Source organism: Cetorhinus maximus, chromosome 3, assembly GCF_964194155.1.
Source record: "Cetorhinus maximus chromosome 3, sCetMax3.hap1.1, whole genome shotgun sequence".
In the NCBI taxonomy this organism is placed as follows: domain Eukaryota; kingdom Metazoa; phylum Chordata; class Chondrichthyes; order Lamniformes; family Cetorhinidae; genus Cetorhinus; species Cetorhinus maximus.
In genome coordinates this window covers 174,225,200-174,245,519 of record NC_135881.1, presented here as the reverse complement: position 1 = coordinate 174,245,519, position 20,320 = coordinate 174,225,200, and positions in this window count along the sequence as shown.

Sequence of the window (20,320 nt, the reverse complement as noted above, 5' to 3'; positions counted from 1 at the left end):
ATCCTTTCTACTGCTACCATCACACCCTCACCCTCCCACCCTTCTGGCTCGCTCTGCCCCCCCTTATACTCATTACTTGCTACCACGCCCACCCTCAATTCACTCCCCAGGAGGCAGTCATTGTCTCCACAGACCCCTCCCTTGCACATTCATTTGGACATCCCCTCCCTTACTCCCTCTCTATCCTTACTCCCTCCTCCAACTTTATTCCCTCCTCCACCCTTACTCCTTATCCCCTCCAAACTCCCACCCCCACGGACTCCTTCCACCTTCTGAACTTCCTCCCCTGGATTCCGTTACCCCCTCCAAACTCCATCCTCGGCCCAGACTCCTTCCTCACCCTTGACTCCTTCCCCCCCCTCCGAACTCCTTCCTCCCCTCAGACTCCTTCCTCCCTCTAGACTCCTTCCCCCCCTCCGAACTCCTTCCTCTCCCAGGGCTCTATCTTCCCCCGCTCCTCCTCCTCCCCCTCCTAACCTCATCCCCATAACAACTTTGTCTCCCCCTCCCAACCTCATCCCGTGACACCTTCATCCCCCCCACCCCCGCAACCTCACCAACCCTCCCCCTCCCCCCAGAGATACACTTTCCTCTCCCAGTCAAATCTAGACTTTCCTTTCCCACCAAACCCCCCCTCCCCAGGTACACCTTCCTCTCCCACTCACAGCTGGATCTTCCCCTCTCCTCCTTCGCCGATCATCCGTAGCAGCCCATGGCCAAGACCTTGATGTTCCGAGGCAGATCCGAAGCATCAACGGAGACCTCCCACCTTCCGAGAGCTGCTTTGCAGCGGGGTCAGGTCCATGAGGATCCACCCAGCATGAGAAGCATGTGTTCCTCCAGGGTCCGGTAGCTGTAGGGCTCCATGTCAGCAATCTGCTCAAGGCTCTAATGGTAAGTCCCAAATTCTGCACGTCACACTTCTCCAGACATGTTTTGGGCCAGCGTGTTTTCCCGATTCTGGTCAGGCCTTACTTTGCATTCCATTAGCAGAATGCAAAGCAGGTTCACACCGGCCTCCAGCAGGATTGGCGTTCTGCCGTGGCGGACACCATCGGATGATCCTGCTGTGCTTTTAAGCCGGCGTGAAACCGATTCTTGGTTCTTGCCATATTGTGTCATCCCCCCCGCCAACCACCTCCAACCCCACCATGCTGCTTGACACCAAAGCGGCCAGAAAATTCTGGCCAAAGTATTTATTAGCTAGGGTTGCTGTCACCTTTTCCAAATCCCAAAAGTCAATGGCAGAATATCAGTACACCTCAAAATACTGGAGCCGATATCAAAAGTGTGTCAAAAATCAAGACTGCCTGTAAAGGGATGATGGGTCTGGCTCCAGGCCCTCATACAAATAAATTTCGCATCATTGAAGCACACTTCTTCCTTCAAAAATTTATAAATTCACTACTACAAAAAATGCACTACCATTTTAACAAAAAGAGGATCACAAGGCATAAGTGACAAAGTACCTTTGAATTGGCATTACCTATCCAGTTATGTTAAGGTCTCATTAGACCACCAGATTTTAAAGTGCAGTCTGGAACAGTAAATTACAAGAGGCCCCAGACGGGCATTTGGTCATCATGTTTGCGCTCTGCTGTTCAATCGTTCTGTGAGAGAGACTTAATCAGTGTCAAAACAGGCTGCAGTGTTACAGCAATTTAACTCCAGATGACAGATGAATTGCCCTGGCTCTTTAGTGAAAAATACCTGTACACAGTTCTTTAAGACTGGACTAGCAAGTCTGCATTTACATTTCACTCAACAAACAGCAATTAAGGAGGACATTTTCATTAAGTGTCTGTTGTAAAGGAACCTAGGTAGAAAGATTTACGCTGCAGGGATACTATGGTCAATATGATAGCTTCATGATCAATTCATCTGCAAAATTTCTAATGCTATTAATACTCCTTGTTTACTTACCCACTCCCAGTTTCCATTTTCTCCCTTTCTCATCACTCCTTTTCCATCAGATGGCGATTTGTGTGACTTAACGGTCTCCCAAGGGTAGCAGTAGGCCAGGGATGTCATTCTCAATGATCAATGTCATCAGGCAGTTCGACCATGACAAGCATCATACTGAAGCCTGATTCTATCTTCCCTCAACATCCACACGTCCACATTTTTGCAGTTTGGAGGGGTGGAGTGTCACTGAATTGCAAGGGGGACAGGGCTGCAGGATGGAATTTGCTTGTCCCAGTCCAGGGGCTTATGGTCAGTTACAGTGACCTCCTCTCTCCTCCCTGTCCTGGTTGAAGTCATCCACAAATATATTTGATTTACATTACTGAGCTAGACAGCCACCCTTAGCCCACTTGGTGCCATTTGAGTCTACTGACCTCCCTCCTGAAGCCAAACTAAATTAGTTTTGTGGAAGACCGATACAGACAGATCACACTCGTCCTTCGCTATTTCATTGCAGCGCTCATTCTTCATTGTGTCCATGTTATGATCAATACTGTGCCGAGTAATGGGATAGATTTGTTTTAAATGTCTCTTGGCTCCTAGCGCTGTCTTGATCCCCTCCTCCAGTTTTGTCTATTGTAGTTCTGAATGAAGCAATTGAATCAACGTCCCACATTCTGCGGCCCCGCTTAACCCAAAATACCACTGGACCATACAGCTCATTCATTGCACCGAGCCTCATTAAAGGCACTTTTGACCTTTGACCAGTATTGAACCCTTGATTTGCTTGCAAGTAACTTCCTAATAGTTCACCCCTTTCAGTGTAACTAACAGAAACTCATTGTGGTAGCTTTACCCAGTAGATGTATCTCTCCACATGCTACATTGTAAATGAAGCACTCTGGAAATATCACACTATACCACCGATTACACATCCCATTGGTTCCAAAGCCTTTAAAGCCTATCATAATTCACCTTAAATTCGGCTGAGAAAGAGTCTCTAGTTTTCACAAACCAGCTTCAGCATCCTGCACCATTTTAGTCACGCTGACGTCATGCATTTCAAGGGTGTCTGGACAGTATTGATTTCTGTTCTTTGTAATAAAATGACCTTGCAGTAACTCGTCATTAAATCTACCCACCCACACAATCAAGTACTTACTGTCTCTGAGCGCCTAATGAAATTTGTTTAGTGCAAATAGCATGATCATAATTGGTGCAGTCTAGTGCTGCTATTTCTGCAATTTTTGACTGAAGATAGAGCTGTAGAATGTGGATGTGGATCTCGGAAGTTTCCGATCTCAGTCAACCCTTCAGGTGGAAGTGCCAAACCAAGGTGGGCATTTACCTAAAGGGCATGGGAGAGTAAAATAATGCCCAGGGCTGCTCTCATTAATCATACACCTCCAGTTCAAGACCCAGTAGCATGCGTTCATAACTGATGCAAAGTGTGTGATGGGTTGGAGAGATACAAAGGAGAAAAGGATGGATTTAAGGGGAAGCCCGAATACTAGAGCACTAATCACGTGGAATACCCAGGATAACAGTTGTTGGGAAGTACAGGGTAAATGTAGGTTATAAAATTGCTGAAAAACAATTGTAACTGCCATTAATTAAACATTGAAACAAATAGATCATGGGGACTATTGTTCAGTTTATGAAAATGTTGCTCTAAGAATGGTCTGCACTTCTTCTGTAACTGCTGTGAGGGTAAACTACAGGAGCCATGATTAAAAGGTATGGGATAAAACTGGTTGCAGAGGCAATACCGGAAAGGAAGAATAAAAGGTCCAGCCTCTACTTCTTGCAACTCCGCTATGTTTTGCTAACTAAGACTCTGTAAATGTCACATCTGCACACGCATAACACATGGGGCCCTAACAGCTTTAAATCCAAGATTACACTTAATTGCATGATGCCGATGGTGTCAAACAGATAAAACCAGGGCAAGAAAATATTTTGGATGAAAATCAAACTGATGTACGTCCAATTCATTCAGGAAAATGTGATAGTTTGTCCAGTGCAGGTCAGGTCAGGTAAATGCTAAAGGCCAACCTATCTCTATGGCAAAAAATACCAGCTTGCGTGTTCTGGCAAGCCATTGATTTTTGGTTCTTCCAGAGCATGCACAAAGTTGCTTGCATGCCAAAAGTTTTGTACCTCATTTGTGGCCACTGACAGTGCATTTTTCAATCTCTGTATTCCACTTGTGACATCCACTGTTCAGGGTGGTCCTATTTTAATTTAGCATGCAGATTCGGTGGTAATCTGAATCTGATTCCATGGATCTGGTATTCAATTCCCTAGTTGTCTGGTTTCAAGGTGGACAGCAAGGAGGCATGACATCTCTCAAGCTGCTACTGGCACATTCAAAATATGAGCATCGGTGAGCTCTTGTTCATTGGAAGGGGCTGCACAGAGCTCCCTATCAGTCAAGTAAGACGGTGATGTGTCCATGTTTGCTACAATTTAGTGAAAAGAGGGTGTACTAACAATTCGATAAGGCCCGATAACCAGTACCGGGATCGCAATGCGCGATATTTGCACCCGTTGAAAAAACTGTAGGCAGCTTTCTAACTTTGTGCTGCCTGCTCATTTCCATAGAAACAGGGAAACACAGAAAATTTATACACAGAAGACCATTCGGTTCCTCATGCCTGTGATGGCCGAAAATCTAGCCTAATCCCACTTTCCAGCTCTTGTTCTGCAGGCCTGTAGATTATGGCACTTAATCATAAAATCACAAGAAACAGGAGCAGGATTAAACCATTTGGCCCATCGCGCCTACTCCACTACTCATTAAGTTCATGGCTGATCCGCTTGTGGCCATAACTCCACTTTCCTGTCTGACCCCTATAAACCTTGGCCCTGTCTAACACTTCAAGTACACATCCAAGTGATTTTAAACACAATGAGAGTTTCTGCCTGGATTATTCTTTTGGCCAGTAAGTTCGAGATCCTCACCAACAACTGAGTGAAAGAAAATTACCTTGAAGGCCTTGGGAGAGGGGGGGGGTGGGAAGGCTGGGGTGCACGAATAGGGGGGTTTTTTGGGGTCTCGGGGGAGAGGCCAGGGGGGAGGGAGGTCCGCAGGCTACCAGACCTTAAGGAGGGGGGCCCAACTTCAGAAGGGACCTTCTGATGGTAGCGCACCCTGCCCCCCCTCCCGCCACCCCCACCACCAGCACCCGCTTCCCACCTGAGATATAACTTTGATGTATCTCAGGCTTCCCATACTAAGATTCAATCCTCCCACTAGCCTAAAAATTGAGGCCGGATGGGAAATAGACCTTAAGGGGCCATTAATTAAGGTCCTCAACTGGGGTAAAGGTGGGTTCTAGCTTCTTTAGCCAGAGAATGGTGAATCTATGGAATTCATTGCCACAGAAGGCTATGGAGGCCAGGTCATTGAGTGTATTTAAGACCGAGATAGATAGGTTCTTGATTGGTAAGGGGACCAAAGGTTGCGGGGAGAAGGCGGGAGAATGGGGTTGAGAAACTTATCAGCCATGATTGAATGGCGGAGCAGACTCGATGGGCCGAATGGCCTAATTTCTGCTCCTATGTCTTATGGTCTTATGGTCTTATGACTTCTCGTCCAAGACCTTGACAATCCCAGCGTAAAATCGCTGTGCGGTCGGGCAGGTGGGAACCCAGAGGGAATCCCATCCCTTCAATTTCACGGTCCCCCCTGCCTAAAAACCCGCCAGCAGGGGAACATAAAAGTCTGCTCCTGGGGGTTTGTTCAGAGGAACCAGAGTCTGATAACATGCTCACAGACAACCTGTCTGGTCTATTATTCATTTACAGGATGTGGGCGTCACTGACTAGGCCAGCATTTATTACCCATCCCTAATTGCCCCTTAAGAAGGTGGTGGTGAGCTGCCTTCTTGAGCCACTGCAGTCCATGTGGTGTAGATACACCCACAGAGCATTTAGGAAGGGAGTTCCAGGAATTGGACCCAGCGACAGTGAAGGAACGGCGATATATTTCCAAGTTAGGATGGTGAGTGGCTTGGAGGGAAACTTCCAGGTGGTGGTGTTTCCATGCACCTGCTGACCTTGTCCTTCAAGATGGTAGCAGTCATGGCTTTGGGAGGTGCTGCCTAAGGAGCCTTGGTGAATTCCTGCAGTGCATCATGTAGATGGTACACACTGCTGCTACTGTGCGTCGGTGGTGGAGAGAGTGAACGTTTGTGGATGTGGTGCCTGCCAAGTGGCTGTTTTGCCCTGAGTGGTGTCAAGCTTCTTGAATGTTGTTGGAGCTGCACCCATCCAGACAAGTGGAGAGCATTCCATCACACTCCTGACTTGTGCCTTGTAGATGGTGGACAGGCTTTAGGGAGTCAGGGAGTTAGTTACTCACCACAGGATTCCTAGCCTCTGACCTGCTATTGTAGCCACAGTATTTATATGGCTAGTCCAGTTCAATTTCTGGTCAATGATAACCCCAGGATGTTGAAAGTAGGGGATTCAGTGATGGTAATGCCATTGAATGTCAAGGATTGATAGTTAGATTCTCTCTTGTTGGAGATGGTCATTATCTGGCACTTGTGTGGCACGAATGCTACTTGCCACTTGTCAGCCCAAGCTTGGATATTGTCCAGATCTTGCTGCATTTGGACATGGACTACTTCAGTATCTGAGGAGTCATGAATGGTGCTGAACATTGTGCAATCTTCAGCAAACATCTCCCCCTTCTGACCTTATGATGGAAGGAAGGTCATTGATGAAGCAGCTGAAGGTGGTTGGGACTAGGACACTACCCTGAGGAACTCCCGTAGTGATCTAGATGATTGATCTACAGCAACCACAGCCGTCTTCCTTTGTGCTGGGTATGACTCCAACCTGCGGAGAGTTTTCCCCCTGATTCCCATTGACTCCAGTTTTGCTCGGGCTCCTTGATGCCACACTGTAGACATGCTAGCTACCTGCTCCTTTTCTCCTCCTCTTCCTCCTCCCCCTGAGGTGGTTGTCAAAGATCTGGTGGCAAGTGTTATGGCCTCATGATTGCCAAGTTGTGGAGAACAGAGCAGTCCACCACAACTTTGGAGGCAGACTCCAGTGATTACTGGAGTGCAGGCATCCTCACCACCCTCCAACTCAACCCGCAAAGCAGTCCAGGTAGCAGAACCATCCCTTCAGCGCATCGATGATCTGCTCTACAGCAGTCCTAGTTGCAGCATGGGCCTTGTTGTATGAGTGCTGGCTATGTGTGCTCAGGTTGCGTAGGGGATTCAATAGCCACATTTACAGTGTACAGCCCTTGTCAGCAGAGGGACCCATCCTCTGGTTCAACATAGTAAGTGAAGATGGCTGGTCACATGCTTGCAGTCAATGGCTTCCTGCACCATGGGGAAGCCCACCATCCTAGCAAAGCCACTTACCTGCTCCTCCTGCTTCTCTCTGTTTAGAGAAATGATAATGAAGTCCGCTCTTCTAGCATCCAGGGGCTCTATGACTTCCCTGGTGCAGCAGTGGTCAGCGAATTGTGGTATGCTTGTGATGTCGCCTGTTCCACTCTGAAAACATCCACAGTAACATTGATGGCCACTGACAGCACTGTCCTGCCCCTGTTCAGAGGCTGCAGGTTCAATGTAACAGATGGCAGGGTTCCATGACTATAATATTCCTCGTCTTGCTGTGCTAATACAGAATATTTACAGAGTCTGCTGAGGTAAGGAAAACATCAACTTTATTGGGACATCTCTTACTGTGGCTTCATCTTGCCATGAGGTCCACAAGAGACAGAAATTATCATATGACACTGCATCACTTCCTGTGATGATGTATAGTGTCTCATTAGCAAATTACACAGTTAGAATTAACCCCTTATCTACAATGACAGCTTCCTTGGAGAAGCGTAGTCACTAAACACACTGCTTTTGGCTGAGGTGTGTAAAGCCTCCTATTAATCAAGATCTCTCCTCCTCCTCCTCCTCCCTCCAAGTAGCTTGTCTTCCCAGCCTCTGCTCCAGCTTCCTCTGATGCTGCTGCCCAGGGGTAACTGCAACTATAGCCCCATGACTGGGGGTAAGTGGTATACTCAGAGGCCTTCCAAAAGGGCATGACTTCTCCTAAGCATCCAGCATCACTCCCTTCTGATTTAAACTAACTCTGCAGCCACAGCTGGATAGTTAAAGCACCTTATCTGCATGTTGAATGATGATGCCTTCAAATAGTGGCAGTGAGGGTTTCCCTCATGCAGCCGAACGCACGTTCAGCTATGCATGTTTAATAGAAGGCATTGCAGAAGTGGCAAAGTCCAAAATGACAAGTTGGGCATTAAATCAGCGTTACACACTGACTAACACCACAATCTGCCTACTCTGCATACTTCTGTTGCATGCATGGGACACACGCTATTGCCCTCCATGACTTGGCGACTAAGGCAGAACACATTGGAAGTGGCTGGACCAGACAAGCACCAACCCCACCCCTCAGCCATTTTTTTTCCTCAACTGGTTCCTGTAGCATTGGATCTATCAATGCCACCGAGTGGAATTTTTACAGCTGATGTAGCCGGACTCGCTATTGGTTAAGTGGAAAAGAAAGAAATACTTGCATTTATATAGCATCTTTGATTAACTTAGGATGTCCCAAAGTGCTTTCCAACCAAAGAAGCATTTACAAAGTGTAGTTACTGTTGTAATGCTGGAAAAGCAGAGGTTAATTTCCATGCAGCAAGGTCCCACAAACAGCAATGTGATAATGACCAGATAATCTCTTTCTTAATAATGTTGGTTGAGGGTTAAGTATAAACCAGAACATAAAGAAGAACACCCCCACTCTTCTTTGGAATAGTGCCGTGGAATCTTTTATGAGCCCTTGAAAAAGCAGATAGGGCCTTGGTTTAACATCTCACATGAAACAGGCTGCAGTTCCTCAGTACTGCACTTGAATGTTGGCCTAAATCACATCTTTGAGTCTTTGGAGTGGGGCTTGAATCGACAACCTTCAGACTCAGAGGTGAGAGTGCTACCAATGAGCCATGGCTGAAATCTTGGATGGGGCCATTGAGAAGATTTCAGTCAACATATTATGAGCAGTCAACTCTGATGAAAAGACTTTTGAATTCCCCGACAGCATTAGGGAGCCTGCATTCTTATACTTATGGACTAGTCTCAGGTTTTGGACCAGGAATTCAGAAAGCTTTAAATCCAGGCACTTATCCTTAATCCATCTTATTCAATGGAATTTCAGCCTAATGTATAAATAAGTCAAGTTTCATGTCAGCTGGGCTTTGCTGTATGCATCGTTCATAGGCAGAGACGGACCTTTCCCCAAAGGGGGTGTCATAGTTAATTACCAATTACATACTACAATTAGGCAGTGGATTGAAATTTGCTTTTCTTCTGTAGCTCCACACTATAATCTTACACAGCCAAATGACCAATTCACTTCTGGAAAAACAAGCACAAGAGAAATCAGACATAAACAGGAAGTTACAAATGAAACCACAATTAGTACAAGATTGTCCTTAAAGGAAATCCAATCAGTGGACTTGAAAATGTCCAGATATGCAACAACCTATCTTGGACTTTGCATATCCTGTGGAGGCATTGAAACATTTTATGGTACTAGGGCTTCCAAGTCATTTTGTTCATTTTTGAATAGAATGGGAGCTAGGTGGCACCCATGGTCTGAAGCATAGCAGTGCACGTAAGAGTTGAACCCATTCACCCGAGAAGAGTTTGAGGTTACAAGTCTGTCCCCGTATCATGCATCAATCCCACCTACTCGCTACATTGTTTCAATCCTTCATTCTTCACAAAATCATTTAATCCTCCTAAGAATCTATTTAAACTGCTCAGCTCAAAGTTCTATTGTGTCTACTGCTTGTGTCAGCTGTGGCTAAGTTAGTAGCACTCTTGTTTCTGAGTCAGACGGTCCCTCTAGGGACCTGAGCGTAAAACCTAGACTGCCACAGCAGTGCTATTGGAGATGTCAACTTTCAATGAAACATTAAACTGAGGTCCCTTCTGCCCTTTCATGTCAATGTACAAGTTTCCATAGCACTCTTTGAAGAAGAGAAGCGGAGTTCTACCCAGTATCCTGGCTAACACTAATCTGTCAACCAATGCTGAAAATCAATTTATATGGTCATTTATCACATTGCTGTTTGTGGGACCTTACTATGTAAAAGTTGGCTGCTGTGTTTCTCACAATTGAAGGATGACTACACTTCAAAAGTACTTCATTAGCTATAAAGCACTTTAAGATGTCCTGAGGCCATGAAACCTTTTTTTCCAATGATATATTTTATTCACAAAATTTGTAAAAGTACATTCCAAAACATTTTGAATTGAATATTACAGGAAGTGCAATAGAATTCAACTTTCCTCCATGCAGGATGTTCCACTCTGAGGTCCCTGAATAAAATTTCAATACTATCAATATTGTATTGAATAATATACATTCCCTGTCAGGCCGAGGGGTTCTACACAGTTTGTAGTCCCTTGGTGTACTGTGGCTGAAAGGCCTTAGATGTTGGCCTTTTCCTATTGCACCTCTGTGGTGGCTGCCCCAAGCTATAGTGCATCCCTCAGCACATACACCCGGAATATGCTAGTCAGCAACACTTGGACTTGTACAACCCTTTGCACTGGGAGACCAACAAATTTCAGGCAGACCAAAGAGAGTCTTTCATCTGAGGTCATGGAACTGCTTTATAAATGCAAATATTAAACTTGCTTCATTCAAGAGACAGAGTATCTGGTAGTGCAGGAGTCTGCCAGTGCTGCATTGTAATGTCAGCCTAGATTTTGTGCTCAGGTCCCTGGAGTGGGGTTATTTAGTTACTTACAAGTCAGATTTGTTATTGAGCTGCTTATGATTCAGGCTTACCTATTTATAAATCAGGTTTATGGTGCTTTAGAGTTATGTGATGTTATGCCATACATCAGTTTGTGACCCTTAGTGTATCCTCTTTGCACAGTGATAGATTGTTTCTTTTATTCATTGTTTTCAACCCTTGTTGGCGCTTTGGGCTATGGTGAATGTTTTCCAGCCAGCGGTAAGACAGTCTGCACAAAAAGAGACAGCAAGCAACTCTGAATTACATTATTAGCAACAATATTTACAGATAATACCATAAACTTAGCCTTGAAGAAACAACATTAAAATATCCCAATGCGACTCCAGGACCTCTCTGTAGTCAATTGGACTAATTCCACACAAATTCCTTTTAATCCAAAATATGTAAAGCTTTAAATACCAAATAATTACTATTAGTTTATTGTGAATAATCACATTATAGGTTTTATTAATTTTCCAAATTAAGATTGATGTTCAAAGGAAACAAAAGCAAGAAATACATCAGTTCTCATTTACCTCCCGCCAACTGCAGAACCAGCCCAGGAAGGGTTCTATCATTTCATGAACAAGCAGACTTAAGCAACGTTTGAGCAAGAAACTCTGACATTCTCAGGTGACTTATCTCACAACAGAGGTATATTTTGGTGTGAAAATGAGACACACAAACATGCTGTTGAAGTAAAATTGGCTGTTCACGTAAACGGCAGACTGGTGCACCCATACAATCTCCGCATTCGACTGGCATCAGGTCATTGATGAGTTTAATAATGGAAGCTGTGATCTTAACATCATTGATCCAGGTTGACTAGTGATTGGACTAATCAACCTTTCAGCATTCTTGCAACTACCGTAATGTTACCATATATATAGGAAATTTTTTAAAAGTCTTGCACCTCATGCACATTCACTTCCTGGGTCGTCAAATTTATCGTGCGTGTGTGTGTGTGTGTGTGTGGAGGCCAGGTCATTGAGTATATTTAAGACCGAGATAGATAGGTTCTTGATTGGTAAGGGGATCAAAAGTTACGGGGATAAGGTGGGAGAATGGAGTTGAGAAACTTATCAGCCATGATTGAATGGCGGTGCAGACTCAATGGGCCGAATGGCCTAATTTCTGATCCTATGTCTTATGGTCTTGTGCCTGTGTCATACCTGGGTCACATGTGGGTATCACTATGTATACTTATCATTATACCTACCTTTCAGTCCTCCCAAAGCTAGGTGGTGCTACCCCTCCTACAAGCTTCGTGGTTCTAGATGGCATTTCAGGTGTGCAAGTTTGATTTGAATTTAGACTTAGTTGTGAAACAATTATGTACTAAAAAAATGTAAAAGGCTTGCACCTTGGGTAGATTGACTGCATTCCTGACATCACATTTTGTCACTAATGAAAACCAATTTAAAAAATAAAATTCCAGCAGAATTGCTGGGTTCTTCTGACCTGGAGCTTGAAATTGACAAATAAAACCCAATTTTCAAAGAATCCCCCACCAAAAAAATTAACTTTGATTGGCCGGAGGCCGTGTGCATTCAACAATTAGGCTCTGTGGACTTCAATGGCCAATGTTCCACCTTGGCAGCAGAATAATACAATGTGTATTACTAGGTACAGCATTCTTGTTGGATGTATCAGCCAAGTTATAGTAAGGAAAGCCATAGAGGCTAATACATTCCCTTTGAGCTTCGAGAAACTATTGAAACATTCTTGTTCTAATAAAGACTGCTAAATGTTGTAACATAATCCTGTGGGTCCTGCCACACCATCCATACAATTACAGAACTCTGCTCAATTTTTCACAAGTAACGGGATGGGGGAAGGGGTGAGCGGTGGCGGGGGGAGTGGTGGACAGAGGTAGCACATGGACCAGAGTTAATGGAAATATTCCAATCTGCAATACAGCTATTAACCTATGGGTACTACACAGCCTTTGAACACTTCTGGTCTTGGATGACAAAACCATGCTCTCCAGTAGCAGTCACACTGAGGTCTTTAGCAAAGGCACTGGAACTCGTCATTAATTTATAGTTTCTCCGGTTCACCACTTGGTGCAGCACATCTTTTCTAGCTTGCACAATGAAATGTTACTTTTGTCAGAGGATTACAGCAACCAATGTGTTTGGCCCACTCTCCCTCACTTTCAAATGGTTTTGAAGAGGGTAATGGCAGGGAAAGCATTTGAGGTGAAGGGTCCAAATTCCTCACAAAATCACATATGATCACCACAACCACTGATAATGACGAATAATTAATGACAAGCACTGGAAGTGGAAGGCAATGTTAATTTGGCATGGTGGATTCATGTTTTGTTTCTGAAAATACTCATGCTCCATATGTGTTCAAGCACTTGAAGACAGATTTGATCTTGTTTCTGCATTCCATAGGACTTTGCCTTGGCAGTCACCAGCAACTAATTTGTAATACACGACTAGTTTCTCTGTTATACTATAGAATTGATACCACAGTGCTGGCTCCATATGAGCAGTTTGAGGAGTTGGATGAGCAAGGCTTGCCTCAGTAACACCGGATGCTTTCAGCAGCCTCACACCAGACCAAGCTATTCACGACTCTCCCACACGTGGACAGCAAATGCCTTCATAGAGTTATAAAAGGATTAAAATGGAAATCAAATCGACAGGACATGGCAATCTTTGCCTGATTTTTAAGCGAGTGTAAACGGGCTGTCGCTCATTTGTCCTGCTGTCCTGCTAATCATTATTACCCTGGCATAACCCCAACAACTTGCATTTATATAGTGCCTTGAATGTCACAAAGTGGCCCAAGGCACATTACAATAGTCTCTAGTGGCAAGTGAACAGCATGTGGCAAATGGAACTTATCATACTGTCTTGTGCCTGAATTGGGATCACTGTGGAACCAATTCCATCCACAACAGCACCACTCCAGGTGGGTCTGCTTTTCCCTGGCACTGCTTCACCATGTAAAACTTGTAGATCTGAGGTGGGACTGTGATTTGACTTCTAACTGCCATTATAATCGGGCATGAATGGCATCATCGCCAGACTTCTCCCCAAAACCATGAAATTAAGTTGCTAAACTTGAAACTTACCCAGGTGTTTAACTAAGGGGCAGGAATGACTATGTCAGAGTACAAGAGGTTTCAGGTTTGAAAGAATAGGTAAGGATTAACCTACCATTGAACCTCATGTATTTCTAGGTTTTCCTCTCTAAAAAGACTATCTAAACATCAGTAGATTTTAAGGAATTATCTGCAGAGCCCTATTAAACTGACCAACTTCCTCAGTCAAACAGCAGAGTGGACATTAGCCAGAGGAATCCCCTTGGACTGTATCCACATCCCAAGATTTCTCTCAGTGTGTTTGGCCCCAGTACAGCTTGAATGTGAGAACCTACTCAATCTCTGCCAAGTGCTTTCGCTGTTTTAGCAAAAGTTTTGCTCAGCCTTAGGCAAAAGGATATGTGTAATGAATCCAGGAACATGTACATCTACAGTATTTACTGCAAGGGTTACATTTGTCTTTAACTAGAAATCTTTGTTTCTCCAGTTCCTTTCCTCCCAGAGGTTTCTCCTTCTTATGCCTTGGAGATGCTGGTTCTAGCTGGGATATAGTTCCACCTAGTTCTCTAATACCAAGCCAACTGAGCCCCATCTTCAGACACAGTAAGTGTTGGCAAGCGTGTTGACAAACCTGTGGCATGGCAACTCAGGTCCAACCATCAGTCTAACCTCCCTCACATTCACCCATTTTTAGAAGCAGTCAATAAATTGCAATCAAGTAAGGAAGTCCTGTCCAATTTTCCACCCTCCAATCCAGAGGTCAATTGTAGTCATCACATTGCAATTAGGGTTTCCAACCCACCATGATTCTCCAGGAATTGAAGAGTAATCTCCAGGAGAAAAATCAGAGATACATTTTTTTTAAATCTTTCAAAACTTTTCATTATTGGTTTTAAAAAGGCTGTTTGGCTGACTGTGAAGAATCATCCAATCATGTAATGAAGAGCCTAATCGCTTTTCAGTTGGAAAGCATGTTGTAAGTTGGGGTGGCCAATAATGGGGATGTGGGGGTGGGACAGTTGGAGGGAGATCATCATGTGGTGAAACCTCCAGGAATACATCCAAACAAAGTCAGCAGCCATAATAATTGCAATCCTGGCTGAGATTAGCAGCAATCAGGAATTGCAGTTAAGGCCTTCTTAATCTGAATTGTCCAATTCAAAATACACAGTTACTAATCAAGTCATCATAGGATGCCCCATCCTCTCATTTAATTTCTGCTTCTATTAGGGCTCCACAGATCCATACATCTTTCTCCAATCTGCTACTGAAATTCTGTCAATATTGTTCTTAATCTTACCACCAAAGGGGGTAATGGATTAATCCAGAGGCATTGATCAAGTCATTGTGGCTCCATCCCCTCGGAAAAACACACTGTGCTCAACACTTTCCTTGAAGGCATGGGTAACACTGCAGTGAACTAAAGATCAGGATCTGTGTTACATTACATAGTTTGATAAGGCTCCTGTGAAGCATCTTGGGACATTTTGCTATATACAAGTGCTATATAAATGCAAGTTGCTGCATTAATACTTGGTAAGGAATCTTTTCACCCAGTTCGAACAATACAATCTTAATAAGGAGAGAATACTTCATGGAGGTCTGTCGGATCTGATTCTTCCACCACAGTGATGTGGCCAGCCCCATGAGTGGAAATAATTATGTCACACAGACCTCCATGAAGAATGTTGGAAATATTACCCATGCTATGTGTTTCATTAAATACACACACAAACACAGAGATACATGAAAAATCTTTTTATTTAGAACCTGGGCAACAGGAACATTTGTACCACTGCGACACATTGCAAATGCTGAAACAGACCACACAAGTTCTTGACCTATCTCTGCAATAATAACATTATCCATCATTCCATTTTCTAGATATCATACTGTTGCAGTATTCCTTTTCTAAGACCCATTGTATTTTAAAGATGTTTACACTTAAAGATAAGCAAAAATTAAATATGTACAATGACTTTATTTTTCTTTCTCTCCCCTTCCCATTTTCACAAAAGTCATTCAGCATTCCTGACTGGCAATGTAGATAATACTCCCAGATTTCTATCAGAGCCTTTCCTTTCCTTCACCAGCTGAATGAGGAGGTGTACGGGAAGGTCTAAAAACCGGGAAAGAGGTGGGTGGTGGACCACTTACTGGTTAGACTTCTTGCTGTGGGGTTGGTTCCCTTTTCTCCCCATTGTTTCCATCTGCTGCGGAGTAGGGAGTAGGTTACCAACCTGACACTCAGCCCCCTGCCTTCAACTACCCCACCCCCATGCCTCTGGCATTTGTCACCCAGCGGTCCCTCCTCATAGTGCACTGCCTGCCCATGCTAACCTGAAAGCCAATTGGATGGTTCTCGACTGTCAAAAGAACCTTTTATCCACCTTCAATACTTTTGTGACTAATAAATCAATGTCTTCAAAGAAAATGAGAAATACATTTTTTTTAATGCCATTATGGTTATTTTTGCTTAGTTGCTCACAGCAGAGGCTTGTAGATTAATCTTCAATTCCTGGAGATTCCAGGACATTCTTGGAGGGTTGGCAACCTTACCTAGGAGGACATTGAAGAGACAGGAAGAGGAGGCAAGAGTCTTCAGGGACATTGTTCCAGAGAAAAGGGATTAAAACATGGTTGGAGGTGCAGGGTCTGTGGAGGACTGAATCAAATAAATAAATACACACCACTAATGTCCAGTACTGTGGAACAAATGAACAGCCTGGGTGAAGTCATTGGTATGTTGAGAGAACTGCAGACCTTTTTACTGCCTGTAGGCATTTGCAGCTGTCCGGGTGAAGTCATCCCTTCATCCCAGCAAACGTCTGATTGTGATCTGCACCATTCCTGCAGTAGCAACTCTCTCCTACGAAGCACAGCTTTTGTTTCCCCACACCCCTGTCCTTGTGGGAAACTGTCAGATCTTTGCATGGCACCTCCCACTGAGAGCACACACAGGATCAGGACCTCACCACACGGGCACAGAACATCGGGCCAACAGCAGAAGTGTCTGTGCCAGCAGAGAAAGTGCTAATATTCATAACACATGTTATCTTAAAGGTGAACAATCTTCATGAAAAAGCATCTGGCAGACTTTTTATTTACTGGTTGATAAACATACAAGATAATAAAATAATCATATCAATATATACCATCACAGCACTTGTATTTGACACATAAATAACCTTTTCTGTATTTTTTCCCGCGCTGAATGTAAATAGTTTGCAAAGCACCTTTTCATGAGGTCAGTGCCCCTTACAACTCAACGCTGATGTTACATGGTAATATTGTAGAATGAAATGTGCTTAACAAACTGTAAGTGCGAAATTAAGTCTCCTGCTGAGAAACCACTTTTGAGGATGAACAATCTCTCATCCCCATTCGTCAGCTACCCTTCACCTTCTAAGTGATGGAGGTCACAGATTTGGGAGGTGCTGCAGTGCATCCTGTAGAAAATACCCACTGCAGCTATGGTGCACCGGAGGGAGTGAATGTTTAAACTGGTGGGTGAGCTGCCAATCAAATGGATTGCTTTGTCCTGGAATAGGCTGGTTCAAAATAAATAAATCGGAGCAGTTTATATTCATTAAGATTTTTCCAAATTGTTCCCATTGAGATTGTTCTGCAGGTACCACCGTCTTGGCCAGCATTTATTGCCCATCTCTAGTTGCCCTTGAGAAGGTGGTGATAAGCCGCCTTGTTGAACCACTACAGTCCATGTGGTGTAGGTACACACACAGTGCTGTTAGGAAAGAAGTTCCAGGATTTTGACCCAGCCACAGTGAAGGAATATTTCCAAGTCAGGATGATGAGTTACTTGGAGGGGAACTTGAGGTGGTGATGTTCCCATGCATCTGCTGCCCTCATCCTTCTTTAAACCCGATTTAAATGGCCCACAAAACCAATTGAGGAAAGCTCAGTTCCACATTTCTGAACTACAGATTTGGCTTGGAGCGGTATCTCAGTTGGATCAGGGAGGTCCAGACAACAGACCATAATCCACGTGTAGCCTTCAAGCCAAGGCAACCTGTCATTCAAAACTCAGGTAACCCCGTTCTATTTCCACATAAGATACTTGTTGGTGTGACTGGTTTGAATTTCACAGGCCTCCAGGGTCACTAAGCATTCTTGGTGGATAAATCCCAAATGAGAGCTCCAAAATTTTAGCAGCTGAAGCTTGAGAGAGAGAAAGAGTTTTAGTTTAGTGAGAATATTGATTCAAACTTTACATACAGCCCCCCAGGCTCCATCATAAGCAGGAAGCTTAGACACTCCTGCTCTAAGTTAAAAGCAGAACTAAGACCTCCAAGCATTCTGCAAATATATCAAAGTTGCTTTGGGATCAGTTAGGGAGTTTCTGAAAGATAATGCAATGCTCAGGCCACTGAGGGAAATACATTTTAAGACACAGCTTGTGAGGTTTCTAAAAGCTTCACGTATCAGATTGGATTAAAATCCATCGACATCTGGCAAAAGCGAGTTGAAGATTGGGATTTGGATTTGGATCCACGTTTACAATGAAACCCTCAGACGTCCAAAGTTGAAAGAATCAGAGTATGAAATTGAAGTACTGAGATCTGAGAAATGGAGTTTGTTTCTCAGGATTGGTTTTCAATATCCCATTTCATTCAAACCCATTGAGCCTTGCTGGTTTAACCTTACTGGCTGAGGCATTTCCAGATTGTGTTGGCCTTTAGGAAGTGTAACAAGCTAGAGTTTGCTTCCTGGGATAATCACACTGAACCTGTGGTTAGTCACATTAAAGTAGCAGCCATGTTGGATTTTTTAAATCTTGAAGCTTTTCTCCACACTGATTCACAATTGAGGCAGCCTGTACAGGAGCCCATGTCATTTGCATAATCATTTGTTTAAATATATTCTTGCCTTCCAAGTAATATGAGCACCATTTAACACCTATATAATTCATTCATTACGGCTCCATCCCATGGATATTGATGCCTTTGACTGCTTATATCTTACTTAGTTAGTGACATACAGATGGAAACTGGGTGGCTGGGCAGTCACATCGCTTCTCGGACCCAGCTGCCTTCCTGCCATATCCTGATGTTATCTGCTCTTTTGAGCAGGTGAGCAGGACAAACAACCCAAGCTGAAAAAGCAGGCAGGGGCCCAATGATGGAACTCAATCTGCTATTTCCACTGGAGGCCTGAGCAGGTAGAGCACTGACGGCTTCCTGGTCTAGCCCTGAAGGCCTGTCAGGCTGTAGATGGTGGATCAGAAGTGGCTCAGGAGGTAAGTTCTATTCAAAACAAAAACAGAATTACCTGGAAAAACTCAGCAGGTCTGGCAGCATCGGCGGAGAAGAAAAGAGTTGACGTTTCGAGTCCTCATGACCCTTCAGCAGAACTGAGTAAAGTTAGGAGAGGGGTGAAACATAAGCTGGTTTAAGGTGGCGGTGGTGGGGGTGGGGTGGGGGGGGGGGGGGGTGGGGGGGGTGGGGGGGGAGAGAAGTTGGAGGAGTAGGGGTGGTTGTAGGGACAAGCAAGCAGTGATAGGAGCAGATAATCAAAAGATGTCACAGACAAAGGAACAAAGAGGTGTAAAAGGTGGTGATATTATCTAAGAGAATGTGCTAATTAAGAATGGATGGCAGGACACTCAAGGTACAGCTCTAGTGGGGTGAGGTGGAAAGACTGACAGGGCATTACAGTTATAGATTTAGATTTAGTTCTATTCAATTCATTTCAGGTGTCCTTGTGGGCCAGGAGAAGCTGAAGCCTTGGGCCTTCTTGTCCCCACACCTACACCCTCCATCACCCGCCATCCTCCCTTCATACCCGAGTCACATTCTGCGCCTTACCTGAATACCAGGGACTGATCCTGCAAATGGCCTCCTGCCATCCAAATTCCCCTTCCTGCCCATCAGCCACCTCGTGAGGCTGGAGCCTGGCCTGGCTCAGGTAGGAGTCAGAAACCTTTGATGAAAATGATACTGACTGATCTTACAAGCCAGGCCTTCAAGTCCTCATAGTCCCAGGTGTGCTGCTCACTTTGGGGTTCATGTTCACCATAGCTATAACCCAAACCCCCATTTAAAATACATATTAAAAATACAAGCTCTTGTCAGCCTTGCCTGTCTTGGACATGCATTCGTAGAGAAGTTAGGGTATTCCCATGAGGAATGAGAAAGAACCATCACAGAATTTAGCCTAATCAGTCTCATATACCTCCTCCAAACAGTGCTGACAGAAGCTTGATCCAGTTGTCTGCTTCTAGTCTGGCTCAGGGGACAGTACAGGATATGTAAGGACCAAAATTCAGCAAGGGTTAAAATAACTTTAAAATAATTTAAAGGAACTATTCAGTCTTTGCTGACAACCTTTCTCACCACTGTCAACAGATTGAGTTCCAGTTAGAAGCTAAGAGATTTCCCCACTCACTAACACGAAGAGCAGCAGCGAGTGCATTGGCACGGAGTGGGAAATTGGGGGAATGCTAAGAACGATGACATTGGGCCTGGAGATTAATTTTGACTTTGGTTAATTGAATAAAATGGGTTATAATGGCCCAGATCTTCTGGTAAGCGGCAAAGGGA